Source organism: Mycteria americana, chromosome 22 (assembly GCF_035582795.1).
Source record: "Mycteria americana isolate JAX WOST 10 ecotype Jacksonville Zoo and Gardens chromosome 22, USCA_MyAme_1.0, whole genome shotgun sequence".
NCBI classification, from domain to species: domain Eukaryota; kingdom Metazoa; phylum Chordata; class Aves; order Ciconiiformes; family Ciconiidae; genus Mycteria; species Mycteria americana.
This window is the reverse complement of record NC_134386.1, coordinates 7,205,198-7,222,697: the sequence shown is the minus strand read 5'-3', so window position 1 is coordinate 7,222,697 and position 17,500 is coordinate 7,205,198.

Sequence of the window (17,500 nt, the reverse complement as noted above, 5' to 3'; positions counted from 1 at the left end):
CACTGTCCCTTGGAACTGCATTCGCTGCCACACAGACATTCGTGCTCAGCTATAGCATTGCTTGGTAAGGGGGCAACATTCTTTATCTCTCTGTGGCAGAGCCCGGCTGCCAAATTGGAAACGTCCAGAGATTGCGCCCACAGGAAAGCTGCCAGCACTGAAAGCTCTAGCTGGTTTTCACTGTCCCTTGGAACTGCATTCGCTGCCACACAGACATTCGCGCTCTGCTAAAGCATTGCTTCGTAATGGGGCAACACTCTGTATCTCTCTCTGGCAGAGCCCGGCTGCCAAATTGGAAACGTCCAGAGATTGCGCCCACAGGAAAGCTGCCAGCACTGAAAGCTCTAGCTGGTTTTCACTGTCCCTTGGAACTGCATTCGCTGCCACACAGACATTCGCGCTCTGCTAAAGCATTGCTTCGTAATGGGGCAACACTCTGTATCTCTCTCTGGCAGAGCCCGGCTGCCAAATTGGAAACGTCCAGAGATTGCGCCCACAGGAAAGCTGCCAGCACTGAAAGCTCTAGCTGGTTTTCACTGTCCCTTGGAACTGCATTCGCTGCCACACAGACATTCGCGCTCTGCTAAAGCATTGCTTCGTAATGGGGCAACACTCTGTATCTCTCTCTGGCAGAGCCCGGCTGCCAAATTGGAAACGTCCAGACATTGCGCCCACAGGAAAGCTGCCAGCACTGAAAGCTCTAGCTGGTTTTCACTGTCCCTTGGAACTGCATTCGCTGCCACACAGACATTCGTGCTCAGCTATAGCATTGCTTGGTAAGGGGGCAACATTCTTTATCTCTCTGTGGCAGAGCCCGGCTGCCAAATTGGAAACGTCCAGAGATTGCGCCCACAGGAAAGCTGCCAGCACTGAAAGCTCTAGCTGGTTTTCACTGTCCCTTGGAACTGCATTCGCTACCACACAGACATTCGCGCTCTGCTAAAGCGTTGCTTCGTAATGGGGCAACACTCTGTATCTCTCTCTGGCAGAGCCCGGCTGCCAAATTGGAAACGTCCAGAGATTGCGCCCACAGGAAAGCTGCCAGCACTGAAAGCTCTAGCTGGTTTTCACTGTCCCTTGGAACTGCATTCGCTGCCACACAGACATTCGCGCTCTGCTAAAGCATTGCTTGGTAAGGGGGCAACACTCTGTATCTCTCTCTGGCAGAGCCCGGCTGCCAAATTGGAAACGTCCAGAGATTGCGCCCACAGGAAAGCTGTCAGCCCTGAAAGCTCTAGCTGGTTTTCACTGTCCCTTGGAACTGCATTCGCTGCCACACAGACATTCGCGCTCTGCTAAAGCATTGCTTCGTAATGGGGCAACACTCTGTATCTCTCTCTGGCAGAGCGCGGCTGCCAAATTGGAAACGTCCAGACATTGCGCCCACAGGAAAGCTGCCAGCACTGAAAGCTCTAGCTGGTTTTCACTGTCCCTTGGAACTGCATTCGCTGCCACACAGACATTCGTGCTCAGCTATAGCATTGCTTGGTAAGGGGGCAACATTCTTTATCTCTCTGTGGCAGAGCCCGGCTGCCAAATTGGAAACGTCCAGAGATTGCGCCCACAGGAAAGCTGCCAGCACTGAAAGCTCTAGCTGGTTTTCACTGTCCCTTGGAACTGCATTCGCTGCCACACAGACATTCGCGCTCTGCTAAAGCATTGCTTCGTAATGGGGCAACACTCTGTATCTCTCTCTGGCAGAGCCCGGCTGCCAAATTGGAAACGTCCAGAGATTGCGCCCACAGGAAAGCTGCCAGCCCTGAAAGCTCTAGCTGGTTTTCACTGTCCCTTGGAACTGCATTCGCTGCCACACAGACATTCGCGCTCTGCTAAAGCATTGCTTCGTAATGGGGCAACACTCTGTATCTCTCTCTGGCAGAGCCCGGCTGCCAAATTGGAAACGTCCAGAGATTGCGCCCACAGGAAAGCTGCCAGCACTGAAAGCTCTAGCTGGTTTTCACTGTCCCTTGGAACTGCATTCGCTGCCACACAGACATTCGTGCTCAGCTATAGCATTGCTTGGTAAGGGGGCAACATTCTTTATCTCTCTGTGGCAGAGCCCGGCTGCCAAATTGGAAACGTCCAGAGATTGCGCCCACAGGAAAGCTGCCAGCACTGAAAGCTCTAGCTGGTTTTCACTGTCCCTTGGAACTGCATTCGCTGCCACACAGACATTCGCGCTCTGCTAAAGCATTGCTTCGTAATGGGGCAACACTCTGTATCTCTCTCTGGCAGAGCCCGGCTGCCAAATTGGAAACGTCCAGAGATTGCGCCCACAGGAAAGCTGCCAGCACTGAAAGCTCTAGCTGGTTTTCACTGTCCCTTGGAACTGCATTCGCTGCCACACAGACATTCGCGCTCTGCTAAAGCATTGCTTCGTAATGGGGCAACACTCTGTATCTCTCTCTGGCAGAGCCCGGCTGCCAAATTGGAAACGTCCAGACATTGCGCCCACAGGAAAGCTGCCAGCACTGAAAGCTCTAGCTGGTTTTCACTGTCCCTTGGAACTGCATTCGCTGCCACACAGACATTCGCGCTCTGCTAAAGCATTGCTTCCTAATGGGGCAACACTCTGTATCTCTCTCTGGCAGAGCCCGGCTGCCAAATTGGAAACGTCCAGAGATTGCACCCACAGGAAAGCTGCCAGCACTGAAAGCTCTAGCTGGTTTTCACTGTCCCTTGGAACTGCATTCGCTGCCACACAGACATTCGCGCTCTGCTAAAGCATTGCTTCGTAATGGGGCAACACTCTGTATCTCTCTCTGGCAGAGCCCGGCTGCCAAATTGGAAACGTCCAGAGATTGCGCCCACAGGAAAGCTGCCAGCACTGAAAGCTCTAGCTGGTTTTCACTGTCCCTTGGAACTGCATTCGCTGCCACACAGACATTCGTGCTCAGCTATAGCATTGCTTGGTAAGGGGGCAACATTCTTTATCTCTCTGTGGCAGAGCCCGGCTGCCAAATTGGAAACGTCCAGAGATTGCGCCCACAGGAAAGCTGCCAGCACTGAAAGCTCTAGCTGGTTTTCACTGTCCCTTGGAACTGCATTCGCTACCACACAGACATTCGCGCTCTGCTAAAGCGTTGCTTCCTAATGGGGCAACACTCTGTATCTCTCTCTGGCAGAGCCCGGCTGCCAAATTGGAAACGTCCAGAGATTGCGCCCACAGGAAAGCTGCCAGCACTGAAAGCTCTAGCTGGTTTTCACTGTCCCTTGGAACTGCATTCGCTGCCACACAGACATTCGCGCTCTGCTAAAGCATTGCTTGGTAAGGGGGCAACACTCTGTATCTCTCTCTGGCAGAGCCCGGCTGCCAAATTGGAAACGTCCAGAGATTGCGCCCACAGGAAAGCTGTCAGCCCTGAAAGCTCTAGCTGGTTTTCACTGTCCCTTGGAACTGCATTCGCTGCCACACAGACATTCGCGCTCTGCTAAAGCATTGCTTCGTAATGGGGCAACACTCTGTATCTCTCTCTGGCAGAGCCCGGCTGCCAAATTGGAAACGTCCAGAGATTGCGCCCACAGGAAAGCTGCCAGCACTGAAAGCTCTAGCTGGTTTTCACTGTCCCTTGGAACTGCATTCGCTGCCACACAGACATTCGCGCTCAGCTATAGCATTGCTTGGTAAGGGGGCAACATTCTTTATCTCTCTGTGGCAGAGCCCGGCTGCCAAATTGGAAACGTCCAGAGATTGCGCCCACAGGAAAGCTGCCAGCACTGAAAGCTCTAGCTGGTTTTCACTGTCCCTTGGAACTGCATTCGCTGCCACACAGACATTCGCGCTCTGCTAAAGCATTGCTTCGTAATGGGGCAACACTCTGTATCTCTCTCTGGCAGAGCCCGGCTGCCAAATTGGAAACGTCCAGAGATTGCGCCCACAGGAAAGCTGCCAGCACTGAAAGCTCTAGCTGGTTTTCACTGTCCCTTGGAACTGCATTCGCTGCCACACAGACATTCGCGCTCTGCTAAAGCATTGCTTCCTAATGGGGCAACACTCTGTATCTCTCTGTGGCAGAGCCCGGCTGCCAAATTGGAAACGTCCAGAGATTGCGCCCACAGGAAAGCTGCCAGCACTGAAAGCTCTAGCTGGTTTTCACTGTCCCTTGGAACTGCATTCGCTGCCACACAGACATTCGCGCTCTGCTAAAGCCTTGCTTCGTAATGGGGCAACACTCTATCTCTCTCTGGCAGAGCCCGGCTGCCAAATTGGAAACGTCCAGACATTGCGCCCACAGGAAAGCTGCCAGCACTGAAAGCTCTAGCTGGTTTTCACTGTCCCTTGGAACTGCATTCGCTGCCACACAGACATTCGCGCTCTGCTAAAGCATTGCTTCGTAATGGGGCAACACTCTGTATCTCTCTCTGGCAGAGCCCGGCTGCCAAATTGGAAACGTCCAGAGATTGCGCCCACAGGAAAGCTGCCAGCACTGAAAGCTCTAGCTGGTTTTCACTGTCCCTTGGAACTGCATTCGCTGCCACACAGACATTCGCGCTCTGCTAAAGCATTGCTTCGTAATGGGGCAACACTCTGTATCTCTCTCTGGCAGAGCCCGGCTGCCAAATTGGAAACGTCCAGAGATTGCGCCCACAGGAAAGCTGCCAGCACTGAAAGCTCTAGCTGGTTTTCACTGTCCCTTGGAACTGCATTCGCTGCCACACAGACATTCGCGCTCTGCTAAAGCATTGCTTCGTAATGGGGCAACACTCTGTATCTCTCTCTGGCAGAGCGCGGCTGCCAAATTGGAAACGTCCAGACATTGCGCCCACAGGAAAGCTGCCAGCACTGAAAGCTCTAGCTGGTTTTCACTGTCCCTTGGAACTGCATTCGCTGCCACACAGACATTCGTGCTCAGCTATAGCATTGCTTGGTAAGGGGGCAACATTCTTTATCTCTCTGTGGCAGAGCCCGGCTGCCAAATTGGAAACGTCCAGAGATTGCGCCCACAGGAAAGCTGCCAGCACTGAAAGCTCTAGCTGGTTTTCACTGTCCCTTGGAACTGCATTCGCTGCCACACAGACATTCGCGCTCTGCTAAAGCATTGCTTCGTAATGGGGCAACACTCTGTATCTCTCTCTGGCAGAGCCCGGCTGCCAAATTGGAAACGTCCAGAGATTGCGCCCACAGGAAAGCTGCCAGCCCTGAAAGCTCTAGCTGGTTTTCACTGTCCCTTGGAACTGCATTCGCTGCCACACAGACATTCGCGCTCTGCTAAAGCATTGCTTCGTAATGGGGCAACACTCTGTATCTCTCTCTGGCAGAGCCCGGCTGCCAAATTGGAAACGTCCAGAGATTGCGCCCACAGGAAAGCTGCCAGCACTGAAAGCTCTAGCTGGTTTTCACTGTCCCTTGGAACTGCATTCGCTGCCACACAGACATTCGTGCTCAGCTATAGCATTGCTTGGTAAGGGGGCAACATTCTTTATCTCTCTGTGGCAGAGCCCGGCTGCCAAATTGGAAACGTCCAGAGATTGCGCCCACAGGAAAGCTGCCAGCACTGAAAGCTCTAGCTGGTTTTCACTGTCCCTTGGAACTGCATTCGCTGCCACACAGACATTCGCGCTCTGCTAAAGCATTGCTTCGTAATGGGGCAACACTCTGTATCTCTCTCTGGCAGAGCCCGGCTGCCAAATTGGAAACGTCCAGAGATTGCGCCCACAGGAAAGCTGCCAGCACTGAAAGCTCTAGCTGGTTTTCACTGTCCCTTGGAACTGCATTCGCTGCCACACAGACATTCGCGCTCTGCTAAAGCATTGCTTCGTAATGGGGCAACACTCTGTATCTCTCTCTGGCAGAGCCCGGCTGCCAAATTGGAAACGTCCAGACATTGCGCCCACAGGAAAGCTGCCAGCACTGAAAGCTCTAGCTGGTTTTCACTGTCCCTTGGAACTGCATTCGCTGCCACACAGACATTCGCGCTCTGCTAAAGCATTGCTTCCTAATGGGGCAACACTCTGTATCTCTCTCTGGCAGAGCCCGGCTGCCAAATTGGAAACGTCCAGAGATTGCACCCACAGGAAAGCTGCCAGCACTGAAAGCTCTAGCTGGTTTTCACTGTCCCTTGGAACTGCATTCGCTGCCACACAGACATTCGCGCTCTGCTAAAGCATTGCTTCGTAATGGGGCAACACTCTGTATCTCTCTCTGGCAGAGCCCGGCTGCCAAATTGGAAACGTCCAGAGATTGCGCCCACAGGAAAGCTGCCAGCACTGAAAGCTCTAGCTGGTTTTCACTGTCCCTTGGAACTGCATTCGCTGCCACACAGACATTCGTGCTCAGCTATAGCATTGCTTGGTAAGGGGGCAACATTCTTTATCTCTCTGTGGCAGAGCCCGGCTGCCAAATTGGAAACGTCCAGAGATTGCGCCCACAGGAAAGCTGCCAGCACTGAAAGCTCTAGCTGGTTTTCACTGTCCCTTGGAACTGCATTCGCTACCACACAGACATTCGCGCTCTGCTAAAGCGTTGCTTCCTAATGGGGCAACACTCTGTATCTCTCTCTGGCAGAGCCCGGCTGCCAAATTGGAAACGTCCAGAGATTGCGCCCACAGGAAAGCTGCCAGCACTGAAAGCTCTAGCTGGTTTTCACTGTCCCTTGGAACTGCATTCGCTGCCACACAGACATTCGCGCTCTGCTAAAGCATTGCTTGGTAAGGGGGCAACACTCTGTATCTCTCTCTGGCAGAGCCCGGCTGCCAAATTGGAAACGTCCAGAGATTGCGCCCACAGGAAAGCTGTCAGCCCTGAAAGCTCTAGCTGGTTTTCACTGTCCCTTGGAACTGCATTCGCTGCCACACAGACATTCGCGCTCTGCTAAAGCATTGCTTCGTAATGGGGCAACACTCTGTATCTCTCTCTGGCAGAGCCCGGCTGCCAAATTGGAAACGTCCAGAGATTGCGCCCACAGGAAAGCTGCCAGCACTGAAAGCTCTAGCTGGTTTTCACTGTCCCTTGGAACTGCATTCGCTGCCACACAGACATTCGCGCTCAGCTATAGCATTGCTTGGTAAGGGGGCAACATTCTTTATCTCTCTGTGGCAGAGCCCGGCTGCCAAATTGGAAACGTCCAGAGATTGCGCCCACAGGAAAGCTGCCAGCACTGAAAGCTCTAGCTGGTTTTCACTGTCCCTTGGAACTGCATTCGCTGCCACACAGACATTCGCGCTCTGCTAAAGCATTGCTTCGTAATGGGGCAACACTCTGTATCTCTCTCTGGCAGAGCCCGGCTGCCAAATTGGAAACGTCCAGAGATTGCGCCCACAGGAAAGCTGCCAGCACTGAAAGCTCTAGCTGGTTTTCACTGTCCCTTGGAACTGCATTCGCTGCCACACAGACATTCGCGCTCTGCTAAAGCATTGCTTCCTAATGGGGCAACACTCTGTATCTCTCTGTGGCAGAGCCCGGCTGCCAAATTGGAAACGTCCAGAGATTGCGCCCACAGGAAAGCTGCCAGCACTGAAAGCTCTAGCTGGTTTTCACTGTCCCTTGGAACTGCATTCGCTGCCACACAGACATTCGCGCTCTGCTAAAGCCTTGCTTCGTAATGGGGCAACACTCTATCTCTCTCTGGCAGAGCCCGGCTGCCAAATTGGAAACGTCCAGACATTGCGCCCACAGGAAAGCTGCCAGCACTGAAAGCTCTAGCTGGTTTTCACTGTCCCTTGGAACTGCATTCGCTGCCACACAGACATTCGCGCTCTGCTAAAGCATTGCTTCGTAATGGGGCAACACTCTGTATCTCTCTCTGGCAGAGCCCGGCTGCCAAATTGGAAACGTCCAGAGATTGCGCCCACAGGAAAGCTGCCAGCACTGAAAGCTCTAGCTGGTTTTCACTGTCCCTTGGAACTGCATTCGCTGCCACACAGACATTCGCGCTCTGCTAAAGCATTGCTTCGTAATGGGGCAACACTCTGTATCTCTCTCTGGCAGAGCCCGGCTGCCAAATTGGAAACGTCCAGAGATTGCGCCCACAGGAAAGCTGCCAGCCCTGAAAGCTCTAGCTGGTTTTCACTGTCCCTTGGAACTGCATTCGCTGCCACACAGACATTCGCGCTCTGCTAAAGCATTGCTTCGTAATGGGGCAACACTCTGTATCTCTCTCTGGCAGAGCCCGGCTGCCAAATTGGAAACGTCCAGAGATTGCGCCCACAGGAAAGCTGCCAGCACTGAAAGCTCTAGCTGGTTTTCACTGTCCCTTGGAACTGCATTCGCTGCCACACAGACATTCATGCTCAGCTATAGCATTGCTTGGCAAGGGGGCAACACTCTGTATCTCTCTGTGGCAGAGCCCGGCTGCCAAATTGGAAACGTCCAGAGATTGCGCCCACAGGAAAGCTGCCAGCACTGAAAGCTCTAGCTGGTTTTCACTGTCCCTTGGAACTGCATTCGCTGCCACACAGACATTCGCGCTCTGCTAAAGCATTGCTTCGTAATGGGGCAACACTCTGTATCTCTCTCTGGCAGAGCCCGGCTGCCAAATTGGAAACGTCCAGAGATTGCGCCCACAGGAAAGCTGCCAGCACTGAAAGCTCTAGCTGGTTTTCACTGTCCCTTGGAACTGCATTCGCTGCCACACAGACATTCGCGCTCTGCTAAAGCGTTGCTTCGTAATGGGGCAACACTCTGTATCTCTCTCTGGCAGAGCCCGGCTGCCAAATTGGAAACGTCCAGACATTGCGCCCACAGGAAAGCTGCCAGCACTGAAAGCTCTAGCTGGTTTTCACTGTCCCTTGGAACTGCATTCGCTGCCACACAGACATTCGCGCTCTGCTAAAGCATTGCTTCCTAATGGGGCAACACTCTGTATCTCTCTCTGGCAGAGCCCGGCTGCCAAATTGGAAAAGTCCAGAGATTGCGCCCACAGGAAAGCTGCCAGCACGGAAAGCTGTAGCTGGTTTTCACTGTCCCTTGGAACTGCATTCGCTGCCACTCAGACATTCGCGCTCTGCTAAAGCATTGCTTCGTAATGGGGCAACACTCTGTATCTCTCTCTGGCAGAGCCCGGCTGCCAAATTGGAAACGTCCAGAGATTGCGCCCACAGGAAAGCTGCCAGCACTGAAAGTTCTAGCTGGTTTTCACTGTCCCTTGGAACTGCATTCGCTGCCACACAGACATTCGCGCTCTGCTAAAGCATTGCTTCGTAATGGGGCAACATTCTGTATCTCTCTGTGGCAGAGCCCGGCTGCCAAATTGGAAACGTCCAGAGATTGCGCCCACAGGAAAGCTGCCAGCACTGAAAGCTCTAGCTGGTTTTCACTGTCCCTTGGAACTGCATTCGCTGCCACACAGACATTCGCGCTCTGCTAAAGCATTGCTTCCTAATGGGGCAACACTCTGTATCTCTCTCTGGCAGAGCCCGGCTGCCAAATTGGAAACGTCCAGAGATTGCGCCCACAGGAAAGCTGCCAGCACTGAAAGCTCTAGCTGGTTTTCACTGTCCCTTGGAACTGCATTCGCTGCCACACAGACATTCGTGCTCAGCTATAGCATTGCTTGGTAAGGGGGCAACATTCTTTATCTCTCTCTGGCAGAGCCCGGCTGCCAAATTGGAAACGTCCAGAGATTGCGCCCACAGGAAAGCTGCCAGCACTGAAAGCTCTAGCTGGTTTTCACTGTCCCTTGGAACTGCATTCGCTGCCACACAGACATTCGCGCTCTGCTAAAGCATTGCTTCGTAATGGGGCAACACTCTGTATCTCTCTCTGGCAGAGCCCGGCTGCCAAATTGGAAACGTCCAGAGATTGCGCCCACAGGAAAGCTGCCAGCCCTGAAAGCTCTAGCTGGTTTTCACTGTCCCTTGGAACTGCATTCGCTGCCACACAGACATTCGCGCTCTGCTAAAGCATTGCTTCGTAATGGGGCAACACTCTGTATCTCTCTCTGGCAGAGCCCGGCTGCCAAATTGGAAACGTCCAGAGATTGCGCCCACAGGAAAGCTGCCAGCACTGAAAGCTCTAGCTGGTTTTCACTGTCCCTTGGAACTGCATTCGCTGCCACACAGACATTCGCGCTCTGCTAAAGCATTGCTTCGTAATGGGGCAACACTCTGTATCTCTCTCTGGCAGAGCCCGGCTGCCAAATTGGAAACGTCCAGAGATTGCGCCCACAGGAAAGCTGCCAGCACTGAAAGCTCTAGCTGGTTTTCACTGTCCCTTGGAACTGCATTCGCTGCCACACAGACATTCGTGCTCAGCTATAGCATTGCTTGGTAAGGGGGCAACATTCTTTATCTCTCTGTGGCAGAGCCCGGCTGCCAAATTGGAAACGTCCAGAGATTGCGCCCACAGGAAAGCTGCCAGCACTGAAAGCTCTAGCTGGTTTTCACTGTCCCTTGGAACTGCATTCGCTGCCACACAGACATTCGCGCTCTGCTAAAGCATTGCTTCGTAATGGGGCAACACTCTGTATCTCTCTCTGGCAGAGCCCGGCTGCCAAATTGGAAACGTCCAGAGATTGCGCCCACAGGAAAGCTGCCAGCACTGAAAGCTCTAGCTGGTTTTCACTGTCCCTTGGAACTGCATTCGCTGCCACACAGACATTCGCGCTCTGCTAAAGCATTGCTTCGTAATGGGGCAACACTCTGTATCTCTCTCTGGCAGAGCCCGGCTGCCAAATTGGAAACGTCCAGAGATTGCGCCCACAGGAAAGCTGCCAGCACTGAAAGCTCTAGCTGGTTTTCACTGTCCCTTGGAACTGCATTCGCTGCCACACAGACATTCGCGCTCTGCTAAAGCATTGCTTCCTAATGGGGCAACACTCTGTATCTCTCTCTGGCAGAGCCCGGCTGCCAAATTGGAAACGTCCAGAGATTGCACCCACAGGAAAGCTGCCAGCACTGAAAGCTCTAGCTGGTTTTCACTGTCCCTTGGAACTGCATTCGCTGCCACACAGACATTCGCGCTCTGCTAAAGCATTGCTTCGTAATGGGGCAACACTCTGTATCTCTCTCTGGCAGAGCCCGGCTGCCAAATTGGAAACGTCCAGAGATTGCGCCCACAGGAAAGCTGCCAGCACTGAAAGCTCTAGCTGGTTTTCACTGTCCCTTGGAACTGCATTCGCTGCCACACAGACATTCGCGCTCTGCTAAAGCATTGCTTCGTAATGGGGCAACACTCTGTATCTCTCTCTGGCAGAGCCCGGCTGCCAAATTGGAAACGTCCAGAGATTGCGCCCACAGGAAAGCTGCCAGCACTGAAAGCTCTAGCTGGTTTTCACTGTCCCTTGGAACTGCATTCGCTGCCACACAGACATTCGCGCTCTGCTAAAGCATTGCTTCGTAATGGGGCAACACTCTGTATCTCTCTCTGGCAGAGCCCGGCTGCCAAATTGGAAATGTCCAGAGATTGCGCCCACAGGAAAGCTGCCAGCACTGAAAGTTCTAGCTGGTTTTCACTGTCCCTTGGAACTGCATTCGCTGCCACACAGACATTCGCGCTCTGCTAAAGCATTGCTTCGTAATGGGGCAACATTCTGTATCTCTCTCTGGCAGAGCCCGGCTGCCAAATTGGAAACGTCCAGAGATTGCGCCCACAGGAAAGCTGCCAGCACTGAAAGCTCTAGCTGGTTTTCACTGTCCCTTGGAACTGCATTCGCTGCCACACAGACATTCGCGCTCTGCTAAAGCATTGCTTCCTAATGGGGCAACACTCTGTATCTCTCTCTGGCAGAGCCCGGCTGCCAAATTGGAAACGTCCAGAGATTGCGCCCACAGGAAAGCTGCCAGCACTGAAAGCTCTAGCTGGTTTTCACTGTCCCTTGGAACTGCATTCGCTGCCACACAGACATTCGTGCTCAGCTATAGCATTGCTTGGTAAGGGGGCAACATTCTTTATCTCTCTCTGGCAGAGCCCGGCTGCCAAATTGGAAACGTCCAGAGATTGCGCCCACAGGAAAGCTGCCAGCACTGAAAGCTCTAGCTGGTTTTCACTGTCCCTTGGAACTGCATTCGCTGCCACACAGACATTCGCGCACTGCTAAAGCATTGCTTCGTAATGGGGCAACACTCTGTATCTCTCTCTGGCAGAGCCCGGCTGCCAAATTGGAAACGTCCAGAGATTGCGCCCACAGGAAAGCTGCCAGCACTGAAAGCTCTAGCTGGTTTTCACTGTCCCTTGGAACTGCATTCGCTGCCACACAGACATTCGCGCTCTGCTAAAGCATTGCTTCGTAATGGGGCAACACTCTGTATCTCTCTCTGGCAGAGCCCGGCTGCCAAATTGGAAACGTCCAGAGATTGCGCCCACAGGAAAGCTGCCAGCACTGAAAGCTCTAGCTGGTTTTCACTGTCCCTTGGAACTGCATTCGCTGCCACACAGACATTCGTGCTCAGCTATAGCATTGCTTGGTAAGGGGGCAACATTCTTTATCTCTCTGTGGCAGAGCCCGGCTGCCAAATTGGAAACGTCCAGAGATTGCGCCCACAGGAAAGCTGCCAGCACTGAAAGCTCTAGCTGGTTTTCACTGTCCCTTGGAACTGCATTCGCTGCCACACAGACATTCGCGCTCTGCTAAAGCATTGCTTCGTAATGGGGCAACACTCTGTATCTCTCTCTGGCAGAGCCCGGCTGCCAAATTGGAAACGTCCAGAGATTGCGCCCACAGGAAAGCTGCCAGCACTGAAAGCTCTAGCTGGTTTTCACTGTCCCTTGGAACTGCATTCGCTGCCACACAGACATTCGCGCTCTGCTAAAGCATTGCTTCGTAATGGGGCAACACTCTGTATCTCTCTCTGGCAGAGCCCGGCTGCCAAATTGGAAACGTCCAGAGATTGCGCCCACAGGAAAGCTGCCAGCACTGAAAGCTCTAGCTGGTTTTCACTGTCCCTTGGAACTGCATTCGCTGCCACACAGACATTCGCGCTCTGCTAAAGCATTGCTTCCTAATGGGGCAACACTCTGTATCTCTCTCTGGCAGAGCCCGGCTGCCAAATTGGAAACGTCCAGAGATTGCGCCCACAGGAAAGCTGCCAGCACTGAAAGCTCTAGCTGGTTTTCACTGTCCCTTGGAACTGCATTCGCTACCACACAGACATTCGCGCTCTGCTAAAGCGTTGCTTCGTAATGGGGCAACACTCTGTATCTCTCTCTGGCAGAGCCCGGCTGCCAAATTGGAAACGTCCAGAGATTGCGCCCACAGGAAAGCTGCCAGCACTGAAAGCTCTAGCTGGTTTTCACTGTCCCTTGGAACTGCATTCGCTGCCACACAGACATTCGCGCTCTGCTAAAGCATTGCTTGGTAAGGGGGCAACACTCTGTATCTCTCTCTGGCAGAGCCCGGCTGCCAAATTGGAAACGTCCAGAGATTGCGCCCACAGGAAAGCTGTCAGCCCTGAAAGCTCTAGCTGGTTTTCACTGTCCCTTGGAACTGCATTCGCTGCCACACAGACATTCGCGCTCTGCTAAAGCATTGCTTCGTAATGGGGCAACACTCTGTATCTCTCTCTGGCAGAGCCCGGCTGCCAAATTGGAAACGTCCAGACATTGCGCCCACAGGAAAGCTGCCAGCACTGAAAGCTCTAGCTGGTTTTCACTGTCCCTTGGAACTGCATTCGCTGCCACACAGACATTCGTGCTCAGCTATAGCATTGCTTGGTAAGGGGGCAACATTCTTTATCTCTCTGTGGCAGAGCCCGGCTGCCAAATTGGAAACGTCCAGAGATTGCGCCCACAGGAAAGCTGCCAGCACTGAAAGCTCTAGCTGGTTTTCACTGTCCCTTGGAACTGCATTCGCTGCCACACAGACATTCGCGCTCTGCTAAAGCATTGCTTCGTAATGGGGCAACACTCTGTATCTCTCTCTGGCAGAGCCCGGCTGCCAAATTGGAAACGTCCAGAGATTGCGCCCACAGGAAAGCTGCCAGCACTGAAAGCTCTAGCTGGTTTTCACTGTCCCTTGGAACTGCATTCGCTGCCACACAGACATTCGCGCTCTGCTAAAGCATTGCTTCGTAATGGGGCAACACTCTGTATCTCTCTCTGGCAGAGCCCGGCTGCCAAATTGGAAACGTCCAGAGATTGCGCCCACAGGAAAGCTGCCAGCACTGAAAGCTCTAGCTGGTTTTCACTGTCCCTTGGAACTGCATTCGCTGCCACACAGACATTCGCGCTCTGCTAAAGCATTGCTTCGTATTGGGGCAACACTCTGTATCTCTCTCTGGCAGAGCCCGGCTGCCAAATTGGAAACGTCCAGAGATTGCGCCCACAGGAAAGCTGCCAGCACTGAAAGCTCTAGCTGGTTTTCACTGTCCCTTGGAACTGCATTCGCTGCCACACAGACATTCGCGCTCTGCTAAAGCATTGCTTCGTAATGGGGCAACACTCTGTATCTCTCTCTGGCAGAGCCCGGCTGCCAAATTGGAAACGTCCAGAGATTGCGCCCACAGGAAAGCTGCCAGCACTGAAAGCTCTAGCTGGTTTTCACTGTCCCTTGGAACTGCATTCGCTGCCACACAGACATTCGCGCTCTGCTAAAGCATTGCTTCGTATTGGGGCAACACTCTGTATCTCTCTCTGGCAGAGCCCGGCTGCCAAATTGGAAACGTCCAGAGATTGCGCCCACAGGAAAGCTGCCAGCACTGAAAGCTCTAGCTGGTTTTCACTGTCCCTTGGAACTGCATTCGCTGCCACACAGACATTCGCGCTCTGCTAAAGCATTGCTTCCTAATGGGGCAACACTCTGTATCTCTCTCTGGCAGAGCCCGGCTGCCAAATTGGAAACGTCCAGACATTGCGCCCACAGGAAAGCTGCCAGCACTGAAAGCTCTAGCTGGTTTTCACTGTCCCTTGGAACTGCATTCGCTGCCACACAGACATTCGCGCTCTGCTAAAGCATTGCTTCGTAATGGGGCAACACTCTGTATCTCTCTCTGGCAGAGCCCGGCTGCCAAATTGGAAACGTCCAGACATTGCGCCCACAGGAAAGCTGCCAGCACTGAAAGCTCTAGCTGGTTTTCACTGTCCCTTGGAACTGCATTCGCTGCCACACAGACATTCGTGCTCAGCTATAGCATTGCTTGGTAAGGGGGCAACATTCTTTATCTCTCTGTGGCAGAGCCCGGCTGCCAAATTGGAAACGTCCAGAGATTGCGCCCACAGGAAAGCTGCCAGCACTGAAAGCTCTAGCTGGTTTTCACTGTCCCTTGGAACTGCATTCGCTGCCACACAGACATTCGCGCTCTGCTAAAGCATTGCTTCGTAATGGGGCAACACTCTGTATCTCTCTCTGGCAGAGCCCGGCTGCCAAATTGGAAACGTCCAGAGATTGCGCCCACAGGAAAGCTGCCAGCCCTGAAAGCTCTAGCTGGTTTTCACTGTCCCTTGGAACTGCATTCGCTGCCACACAGACATTCGCGCTCTGCTAAAGCGTTGCTTCGTAATGGGGCAACACTCTGTATCTCTCTCTGGCAGAGCCCGGCTGCCAAATTGGAAACGTCCAGACATTGCGCCCACAGGAAAGCTGCCAGCACTGAAAGCTCTAGCTGGTTTTCACTGTCCCTTGGAACTGCATTCGCTGCCACACAGACATTCGCGCTCTGCTAAAGCATTGCTTCCTAATGGGGCAACACTCTGTATCTCTCTCTGGCAGAGCCCGGCTGCCAAATTGGAAACGTCCAGACATTGCGCCCACAGGAAAGCTGCCAGCCCTGAAAGCTCTAGCTGGTTTTCACTGTCCCTTGGAACTGCATTCGCTGCCACACAGACATTCGCGCTCTGCTAAAGCATTGCTTCGTAATGGGGCAACACTCTGTATCTCTCTCTGGCAGAGCCCGGCTGCCAAATTGGAAACGTCCAGACATTGCGCCCACAGGAAAGCTGCCAGCACTGAAAGCTCTAGCTGGTTTTCACTGTCCCTTGGAACTGCATTCGCTGCCACACAGACATTCGTGCTCAGCTATAGCATTGCTTGGTAAGGGGGCAACATTCTTTATCTCTCTGTGGCAGAGCCCGGCTGCCAAATTGGAAACGTCCAGAGATTGCGCCCACAGGAAAGCTGCCAGCACTGAAAGCTCTAGCTGGTTTTCACTGTCCCTTGGAACTGCATTCGCTGCCACACAGACATTCGCGCTCTGCTAAAGCATTGCTTCGTAATGGGGCAACACTCTGTATCTCTCTCTGGCAGAGCCCGGCTGCCAAATTGGAAACGTCCAGAGATTGCGCCCACAGGAAAGCTGCCAGCACTGAAAGCTCTAGCTGGTTTTCACTGTCCCTTGGAACTGCATTCGCTGCCACACAGACATTCGCACTCTGCTAAAGCATTGCTTCGTAATGGGGCAACACTCTGTATCTCTCTCTGGCAGAGCCCGGCTGCCAAATTGGAAACGTCCAGAGATTGCGCCCACAGGAAAGCTGCCAGCACTGAAAGCTCTAGCTGGTTTTCACTGTCCCTTGGAACTGCATTCGCTGACACACAGACATTCGTGCTCAGCTATAGCATTGCTTGGTAAGGGGGCAACATTCTTTATCTCTCTGTGGCAGAGCCCGGCTGCCAAATTGGAAACGTCCAGAGATTGCGCCCACAGGAAAGCTGCCAGCACTGAAAGCTCTAGCTGGTTTTCACTGTCCCTTGGAACTGCATTCGCTACCACACAGACATTCGCGCTCTGCTAAAGCGTTGCTTCGTAATGGGGCAACACTCTGTATCTCTCTCTGGCAGAGCCCGGCTGCCAAATTGGAAACGTCCAGAGATTGCGCCCACAGGAAAGCTGCCAGCACTGAAAGCTCTAGCTGGTTTTCACTGTCCCTTGGAACTGCATTCGCTGCCACACAGACATTCGCGCTCTGCTAAAGCATTGCTTGGTAAGGGGGCAACACTCTGTATCTCTCTCTGGCAGAGCCCGGCTGCCAAATTGGAAACGTCCAGAGATTGCGCCCACAGGAAAGCTGTCAGCCCTGAAAGCTCTAGCTGGTTTTCACTGTCCCTTGGAACTGCATTCGCTGCCACACAGACATTCGCGCTCTGCTAAAGCATTGCTTCGTAATGGGGCAACACTCTGTATCTCTCTCTGGCAGAGCGCGGCTGCCAAATTGGAAACGTCCAGACATTGCGCCCACAGGAAAGCTGCCAGCACTGAAAGCTCTAGCTGGTTTTCACTGTCCCTTGGAACTGCATTCGCTGCCACACAGACATTCGTGCTCAGCTATAGCATTGCTTGGTAAGGGGGCAACATTCTTTATCTCTCTGTGGCAGAGCCCGGCTGCCAAATTGGAAACGTCCAGAGATTGCGCCCACAGGAAAGCTGCCAGCACTGAAAGCTCTAGCTGGTTTTCACTGTCCCTTGGAACTGCATTCGCTGCCACACAGACATTCGCGCTCTGCTAAAGCATTGCTTCCTAATGGGGCAACACTCTGTATCTCTCTCTGGCAGAGCCCGGCTGCCAAATTGGAAACGTCCAGAGATTGCGCCCACAGGAAAGCTGCCAGCACTGAAAGCTCTAGCTGGTTTTCACTGTCCCTTGGAACTGCATTCGCTGCCACACAGACATTCGCGCTCTGCTAAAGCATTG